Genomic DNA, 8,398 nt, shown 5'->3' on the forward strand with positions numbered 1-8,398 from the left:
TTTTGGCTCGGGTCATTGCCTAACTTTTGCAGTGACTCTTGAATTCTGGAGTAGTTCTGATGCAGTGCTTTTATTGCTAGTGTGTGTGCCGACCATCTAGTGTCTGAAAAGCCTTTCAAAGTGTCTATCCTGTGGATCAGCATTATGTTGCAAACTGGATGAAGATTCGACAGCCTTGAAATATCCAGTCAATTTAGGGCTTGTGCTTTTCGTTTTTGTGCTCCACTATCATATTTTCTTTCGGGCATTTTGAAGATATGCTGTCCAGTTACCCAGAATAACACAGTGGTGTGGTATGAACTCAAAACAAAATTAACGTTAACCGTGTCACGTCTACCCAGTCAGCTGTTTAAATTTAAAATGTTTCATATTGGCCAATGGGCGTCAGGGAGGCGGTTTTCTTTTAGTAAATTAAAACAATAATTTAAAATAGTTTGGCCTATCCCAGGCCTCTGCACACGTGGGACCCCTAGGCTGCAGCCTCGGCTAGCCTGTGCATTAATCCACGCCTCCCGCCAATACTCGATCGAACGAGGTGACGCTTTGCCACTGTCCATTACTCTGCCCCCAAACGCGTTTAATAATCGTAACCTCTGGCCCGGCTGCTTCTTGCTTCCACGAGGAAAACCATACCAGTTTTCCACAGCCACCTTTTCTATGATGACCTGGAACCATTTTTTATTATTATTATTTTCCTCCAATTTCTAATTTTTTTTTCCCTTTCCTTTCGTGTCGTGTCCTTCGTTAAACCAAATACCGGAACCTAAAAAATATTCCTCTTTCTCTTTGTTTTAACTTCACCCGCTTCTAGTGATGGGCCGCTCGTAACTGAGGTTTTGACACTGTGTGGAGCTTTCGAAGCACTGGTGTTTCAAATGCACCCATCACGTGATTTTGAGGCATGCTAGCATAATGATGTCATTGATATCTGCCATAGACATATATAGGTAGACTCCACATGACCATCAGCATCGTACGTCAACATCGCCGCCATATTGCGAGTGGCACTGCTGTGGAGTGAAGTAGTGGAATAAGATGCCTCATGCATGCGCTGCTTGGGATTGTACAGACCGCTGTACGCTCCAAACTAGATCCCTGGGGATTACATTTCATAGGTAAGGCTGAACAATTGTTTTGGTTATATCTGGCCATTAGAAAATCCCATTTTATAATCTTAACTTTAGCTATGCCAGGCTAAGCTAGCAAACCCTTAACAAGATAATTTAAAACCTCCCCCTTTTTTCTTATTTTTGTTTTAAACTGCGTAGTTTCCCAATACACACAATCACATCTGCAATTTCAAACACAGTTTGAAATTGACAACGTTCATTTTATGCTCATGTCTTTAGTTGTGTCTGTCTTCCACAAACTAAGGTTGCACCATATTGCCAGACTGAATACTTTCAAATTACAGAGTGGCAACACACGGAAAAAGCTATGTAAGACAGTTCTGTTTCACGGATTTTAGATCCTATCCTGTATATATTTAAGTAACCACATTGTGTGTGTGTGTGAGAGAGAGAGAGATTGAGAGAGGAATGAGTGAAATGTTTTCACAAATGATTAAGCCAATTTGTATACAATAAAATCATTTATTTTTGTCATTGAGTGTATCATTTCACTTTTAAAAGAAAGACCAGACTGTCAGTTGCAGTCTTACTATTTTGACTGACATTGGTCAAGTTTTCATCTCAATAATTGCCATTATTAGTGTATAAATGGATATAAAGAACTGTAAAGATTCACCAAAATCTGTTATATGTAAACGATAATGTTTTAAACGTTATAGTTTTTTCATCAGAAAACCCGGTTTCCACATCTACCTCAATTAGTTTAAATTGCACTTTTGCCACTCGCAATATGGCAGACATGCTGACGTATCACGTCGACTGGGCAACACAGTGACTGCTGCGTCTATCTATATATTCGCAGTCAGCAGCCGATTTGGTCACTCATTCGTCTGCCGAACAGCTTTGGCTTAAAGCATAAAAGCAGTTGTCCTTGCTGCAGTGGACAGGTGTGCTGGCGCAAGTTCAAATCCTAACTGGGGCCCGCGTATGGTTCTTGCTTAAAGTTAAAATAAGGACTTCGTTAAAAAAACAGTTATGTAGCCCTTGTCTGTAAGTTAACAAATATATTTTGGAGACATTATGAACGATTTACATGGGGCACCTTTTTCCTTGGTGTGGAATCATGTCCACCTAGAATCTGTAACAAACTGATGAGCATACTTTGCGTACGGTAGCACGTATTAGAGCAATCCAGAATCTATTCTAACTCATGTCGATCATATCAGAGAGGCTAAGAAACACTTCACTAAAGCCGACGTGGTCATCACACCAGTATATGTACAAGACACTCCTCATTAAACGTTTGTACTATTCTGTGATTCCCAGATCTGTTGCTGATTTGTATTATTGATTTCCAAAAAGCAATGTAAGTAAAAGCATGTGCTGCATAACTATTCACAACTATCTTTAAAACAGAATCAGCGTCATCAACCGTGTCTTCTGTCGTTTAAGGAAAGCCTCGGGATTTCTGCGTTTACAAAAAAGTTGCAAAGAAACTTTGCGAATTCATGTAGACATTAAGATCGCTCAAGTACTGACAAGAATGAACAGCTGGATAAGCACATCTGGAGCCAAACTTTCAAAAAAGCACCTGACTTTGTCAGCAACATCCTTTCCTTGTGAATGCATCTTATCAAAGGTTGCGGTGTGGGGTAAAATAAGTAATCTTCCGAACTGCAGTACAACAGAGTAAATCATTGATGTAAATAGAATTATTGAAAGACTAAGCTTTTGTCGTTTCTGTATTCTTAAACCATCTTCCAGTTACACAATCCCCCGCAGTCACTGTCACATTTAACGCTCCCTGCTCCTTAACCTTTCTTGTTACCCAAAGCATCAACACTCAGTTTCATTCAAGGCTTTACCGTCCTTCCTTTCATACACATAAAATAAGACACACATTTGCTCTACATACGTGTCCAATAATAATAGTATACTGATAGGAATGAGAAAAAACACAAGATTGGAATATTCATGACAAGAGCCTGGGCATCAGGGTGAGGATGATTGATGATTTCAACTGTTATTGTAGTTGTTGATGGCGGGTTTAGTGGTTTAAATGTTTAAATATTAAATTAATCAGGTGGAATGTGTTCTTACTTTGAGCTTTGGGGGTGAGGGCTACATATGTTAGTGACCGGAATTGCACCTGTGTAACTGGAAGATTGCTTAGGAATGATACAGACTGGACAACTATAATATGTGCTTTAGGAAATGTTTTATTATTGCACTGTGCTGTGACCAAGACAACTTTTAACTGAGCGCCAATCCGAACTTTGAACAATGTGCTCACGGAGGAGGGATGCTGCTGGTAAAGACAAATGATTTTTTGACAGCAAGTCCAGATGTGTTTATCCCACTGCTTTTTATTGCCTCAGCACTCAAGAATATCTTTAATGCCGACTTTGATACATACAATGATCTCTTGATATGCACTGCTCACCTTGGAGTGTCTCCTGTGTGTCAGTGTGTCAGTGTGCCGGTGACTGATCTGCGATGTGTCTCTCAGTCACTCTGATGTGCTCCAGATTGACACCTTTGAATGTTTGGTGCAGCAGAGCAAATCATTTTGATGGCGATTCTAAGTGGGGATGATTCCCGAACAGATGTCTTATGCGATTCTTCCACAGTATCTCTCAAAACTATTTAGTTCAAATTGTTATAAAGATTTCACTCCTGATTGTATTTTTTTTCAAATAATTATTAATTTTGATGAGTCTTTAATTCAGATTGAACTCGGGCTTGCACTACACTCAGAATTTGAAAAGCAACCAACTTAGTCAGTTGAGCCACTGAGGCGTCTTTTCTTCATAGTCAACTTGTTTTTTTTTTGCTCCACAAAATATTGTAAAGTATTAATAAATTAAATATCTCAATAATTTGTCGAATAATAACATCTGTGATTTAAGGATTTCACTTTTTCTTTCTCAAATGTGCTCTCCTATATCATGGCAAAGTACGGGGATAAACCTTTATTTTCCGTCTACTCCAGTTTAATTAAGTCAGAACAAAGAAATCATTTAAGGCTATTAAATGTGATCTCAAGAAAAGATGAGGGTTAATTATAATACTAATAACAGGAGCGGTAATAATGATACAGTGCAAAAGGGAATATTCATTGAAAGAACTGGTTATCCAAGAGTGAGGCGTCTTATTTTGTTTAACTCTTGCTATCGTATAGTGCATTCTGCCTGTCGGCGTTAGTTATATTTTAGACAGACAGCCGTAAATGAACCCTTCCCTTTGTTTCCAGTCTGTAGCTGCGAAAAAGTAAAAGGAATAAGAGTTTTAACAGACATCATTGAAGTGGATCATGAGTTTGTGTAACGTTAATGAAAATTGCAAGGAGGTGTCACTAGAGAGGTGAGTGTCAAATGCTTCGAAGCTTCGATATGATTACCGACACAATTGTTTCAAACGTTTTGATGCTTTGTGAGGCTTCACTCCGCCCATCACTACCCGCTTCAATCCAATTACCACCCAATTGGATACAATTTCAAAACACGTCAAAAATACCCAATCATTTAAAAACAATTACAAACAAGTGAAATCAATGAACCAAGTGCTCAATCAAAGACAACTCACACACACACACACCACTCAGTGCAAAACTACCTAATCAATAAAATATGCTTTAAAAATTAACAAGAATCTTCCGGTCATTCTAATACCGTGACATATGTTCATAAATGTGACAAAAAAGAAAATAAATGGTATACGCCTGATAGGTGCATTATGTGGCACCATTTAGTTTTCCTTAAGATTCTGAATACATTTTAAACCAGGCGATTTATTGTAAACGGAATAAAAGTATTAATAGCAGTTACTCAAAATATTTTTATAGCCAGAAAAGAGGCTTGCTGCTTTATCTTTCAAATGCCGTGCTAAATTTTGCTTATTTTTGAGCTTTGTGAACATGTTATTTTTGCCATCAAAAAGATAATCATCTTATTTTAGTTGGGACCATCAGTTCTCTCCGCTGCCTGCGATTTGTTGGTTTGCTGCAGATGTGCACTTCCGACACGCATGAGGACAGAAGATGCTGGCACAGAAACTAGGAAAAAAGTCAAGCAAAGTTAAAATGACTTTTGTTGAAATGCTATGCCTTGCTATTCTACCAAATGTTGTCAGGACTTTAATCCCGTACATATGGAGATCTCATGTGTTTGCTCCAGGACTTCAGTTTCCACCTTCATCCCGAAGGCACACTGATTATAGTGTTCGATTATTCAGATCACTTAAAGTGGGATATGTTGGGTGATGTAGACATTTAGAGTAAAAAACCCTCAAACCTTGAAATTCACCTAAATTTCATTATAAATTGGCCCATTCTGGGGAAGAAATGGAAAAAGATGAAAAGTGCCAGCGGTCAGTGCACATTTATTCAGCTCAAATGACATAGAAAATATTTAAAAAAATTCAAAAATTGTATAAAACTGTTCATATTCAGTTTCTGGTTTTGATTATGCTTCTTTTAATCAGACAAAAAGAAAAGCAGATAGTTTATTAAGCTTATTAAACTGTTAAGTGTACAGTTTTGTCTAACTGTGACACAAAACTAAACTACATAGTAGCTCTTTAACCATACCATAATTACTAAAAGTAAAACAAAAAGATAGAAAAATAAATTAGAAATGTCTTTGTGAAATAAAAACTAAAACTAAAAATATATGATGGAAAAAAATAAAACTAAACTGAATTTCCAAGTAAAGACAGAAAACATATAGAAATAAAAACCTTATATAAGAAGGCAAAACTATAATGACTTTGCTGTGAGGTCTATCTCACTGCCTTGGGGCTTGAGGATGTTTAGGCTGCACGTAAAAGTGCTTGGAAATTTGGGACCGGCTGACACTTAAGATGCTACAGTTACACTTTTGAATGCTCACTTCTCTGCCGCAAAAAGTGCTCTGTTACAGAGTTTACTTTCAGACAGCTGTCAGCTTTTCATGAGACTGCATGTGCATCAGTATGTCACAAACTTAAGGGGACTAAATAGCTCGTGCAAGGTCAGGGCATTACAAGATTAGATGATCAGCCACCAAGTAATTGAATGCTTTAGCAATGATAAAGTTTGTGAAAGGCTTTTGCTTGAAACGGATGACTTGACTTAACCAAATGGAAACCGTGGATCACGATCACAAACGGTCAGACCTGTCGCAGCTGTGGTAAACTGGATTACTTTGCTAAAGGTATGTTTTTCTTCTCCAGTTAATGTGCACTGACAGACTGTAACCATTATGCAAATTGTGAGTTCAGGAGCAGCAACTTTCAAGTCATGCACAGTTAATTTAAGTTAAATGGTGTGAACATTCCCCTCTTGTTTGAGAATGGTGCTACTATGTACCTCTTACATATAAACACATACCAGCAGTTTTTCATTTCTGAGGTCTTGTCTCCACTTACCACTACTGCCAATGGTTATGGGGACTCTCAGATCTCCCTGGTGGGTTCAGTTTACCTCATTATTCAGTACGGAAGAGATGTTCTGCCTAATGTTTGCTTTTATGTTATGAAAAAGGGGCAAATCTGATGGGGTTAGAGCTGTTACTTGCCCTGGGATTTTGTGTCTTGGATAAAAGTGGCATGCAAATTTTGCAATATAACCTCATGCTCTCCTTTCTCCTCAAAGACTTTACCCAAGTGTTTACCCAGAGGATTACACGTTACAACCTTCAACTGACAACACTCAGAAAAACTATTGTCATGGGTTGAGACAGGCTCTATTTCACAGTTGACGCCGTTTTCTGCCTGGCTAAATTACCAAACGTTCAGATTTGCCAATCAAGAGGCCAAGACCAACATCTTCAGGGCATGGGTCAAGGAGCTGTTAAACCAAGTGGCAAGTCATCACCAGATGTTACCAACACGTCAAGATTGCTACATTTGTCAGATGCACACAGTATTCCAGATACTTCACAAATGAGTCCTATGAGAACAGAGGCAGGAACAAATCCTTTTATTGACTGTACATTAAGGCAGGGTTTTCAGATAATTTAAAAGCTATTACACATTAACATCATGAGGCATAGTAGAGTAGCATTTGGTCTGCATCATGTCCAAGATGAACCTCAGTAATACTGCCAAAATCCTTTTGATTCATCTATGCCAGGGAGGGAGCTCGTCGTGGCCGCCCACCACCTCCCCTGGGAGCTCGTCGTGGCCGCCCACCACCTCCCCTGGGAGCTCGTCGTGGCCGCCCACCACCTCCCCTGGGAGCTCGTCGTGGCCGCCCACCACCTCCCCCCTGGGAGCCCACCACCTCCCCTGGGAGCTCGTCGTGGCCGCCCACCACCTCCCCTGGGAGCTCGTCGTGGCCGCCCACCACCTCCCCTGGGAGCCGTCGCCCACCACCTCCCCTGGGAGCTGCGTGGCCGCCCACCACCTCCCCTGGGACTGGGCCATGGCTTTCAGTAACTGAAAAGATAAGCAGGATTAATCCATTTGTAGGACAGGTTCCATTCAGTTGGAAAGTCTGGTGGAGGCCATTCAAATACTGTTTTCTTACCTTCTTCATATTCTGAAGGGCCACAGACCGAGTCACAGCATTCACATACTCTGTCATGACCACCAAGCTCTTGCCACCTGCAGGGGTAATCGGTTATATTTATTCCATTTAGGCATCACATCTCATTAAACACACACTAGTTACCTTGCCAGTTTTTTGTTGTAAGTGCAGAACTTGGCAGTGTTGGTCACATCTTGGCTTTTCTTTGTAAACATCTTGCAGTGAAAGTAAACCTGTAAGCAGGATTGTCGAGAAGTGCTTTATGCCCATTTCAGATTCTCAGTGATGTGCTCAACTTGGTAGTTGCCCTAATAGTTCTATTAGTGTAGACAAGGGCTTTACCTGCTTGTGGTCATTAAACTGGAAAGCAGATACTGTAAAGGAGACGACATTAGCCATCCTTGGCCTCTCAAATCTGGAGGAGCAGCTTTCCTGTTTACTATCCACCATACACCTGCAAGTATGCAACATGTTGCCAACAGTATCATTTTTGGTCCTCAAGAGATTTTTCTGGCATCTCAAATTAAACCCCACCAAATTAATGCCTTGTTTCAAATCAGTTACACCAGAGATCCTTAGAAGACCAAATTGACACTAATTTAACTTACCCATAGTTGTCAATTACAGTGTATTGTGGTCTGGAATTGGGATTTGGATTTGGAGTTGCATAGCAGGAGTGAAGGAAGAGCCATTGTCTGGTACTGTTGGGGTAACTAACTGCCTGAAAGTGGATTTCTTGGCCCAAATGATATTTAGCTTCAGATGGCTTAGAAAAGGTAGCTGTGGAAAGACAGGTCCACCATATTAACTAGTCCAAAAC

At 40.0% G+C, this 8,398-nt stretch overlaps 1 long non-coding RNA gene across 1 annotated transcript; it reads right to left on the reverse strand.

The window, feature by feature from the left end:
- Window positions 1-7,008: 7,008 nt before the first annotated feature.
- Window positions 7,009-7,412, reverse strand: LOC120522221. Its single transcript, XR_005632313.1, has 2 exons — window positions 7,366-7,412; window positions 7,009-7,310 (listed from the first exon to the last, which is right to left on the reverse strand). It is a non-coding gene; the product is annotated as an uncharacterized LOC120522221 (long non-coding RNA).
- Window positions 7,413-8,398: the final 986 nt, after the last annotated feature.

Source organism: Polypterus senegalus, unplaced genomic scaffold (assembly GCF_016835505.1).
Source record: "Polypterus senegalus isolate Bchr_013 unplaced genomic scaffold, ASM1683550v1 scaffold_4388, whole genome shotgun sequence".
In the NCBI taxonomy this organism is placed as follows: Eukaryota; Metazoa; Chordata; class Cladistia; order Polypteriformes; family Polypteridae; genus Polypterus; species Polypterus senegalus.